Genomic DNA, 1083 nt, shown 5'->3' on the forward strand with positions numbered 1-1083 from the left:
CCATGTGGTTGCTGGGATTTGAACTCCGGACCCTCGGAAGAGCAGTCGGGTGCTCTTACCCATTGAGCCATCTCACCAGCCCAAGATGTCCATTCTTCAGACAGAAAACTAAGGTCTCGGGCTGGGGAATGCAGCTTGTATTCTGCCAGTCCTTGCTGCTGTGCACGAAGCTTCACTTACACAGACGCACGTAAAACTCAGCCAGGGGAGGTTGAGGCAGGGGCATCAGTTGAGTACCATCTTCAGCTGTAAAACAGGTCAAGGCCAGCTTGGGTTCCATGGGACCCTGTCTCAGAAGTAACCAACCACAACCTAAGGCTGGGAAAGGGGAACTCGCCTGCCCAGCATGGTCAAACTGAAGACCTGGTGCATTGAAGAATGACCCCCAACTAGCCCTAGAGGAGCCCAAGAGCCTGTCTCTGAAGCAGAAAGCCCACACCAGGATGCTACCTGAGCCACAGCTGCCGTGCTGGAGACTAGACTAGGCAGCTACTGTTTAAGAGCCATCTGGAGCTCGGAGCTGGAGAGTGTGTTTGGCGCCTGAAGGTTGCTGTACGGGACCCGAGCTCGTCAGCGACTGGTCCTCATGTCACAGATGGCTGCCACAGCTCACACATCACCTCTTCATCCACCATGTCCAAATCAGGAAGAGAAGAGAAGGGGCAACCCGGCCTCTCCCCATTTGCCTTTTTCTTATCAGAAAGGAAACACTTTCCCAGAAGTCTCCGGCAGAGTTTGTCTTTGGCCAGAAATGGGTCACAGAACCCCCACTCGTGCCCCCACCCATGCCCCCACCCACCCCCCTGGGACCAATCCCAGGCCGAGGAAGATGGGCTTGCTAGAGTGGACTTAAATCAATCACAGTTTCTTCCGTGGGGCCTGAGCCCATGACCAGCTGGAGGAGGTCAGCATCAGGCAGCTGGCAGGAAGTGAGGGCAGCTGACAGGCCGGTCCCCAGTGCCAGATCAGCACTTTCCAAAGTTTACCAAAGGTACCTGGTGGTGGGCTGGGTGTCGGGGGATGGGGCTGGAATGTGGGGGAGGAGTGGAGGGTGGAAGTGTGAGGGCAGAGGGTAGAGGAGGA

This window comes from Mus caroli, chromosome 2 (assembly GCF_900094665.2).
Source record: "Mus caroli chromosome 2, CAROLI_EIJ_v1.1, whole genome shotgun sequence".
Classification (NCBI taxonomy): domain Eukaryota; kingdom Metazoa; phylum Chordata; class Mammalia; order Rodentia; family Muridae; genus Mus; species Mus caroli.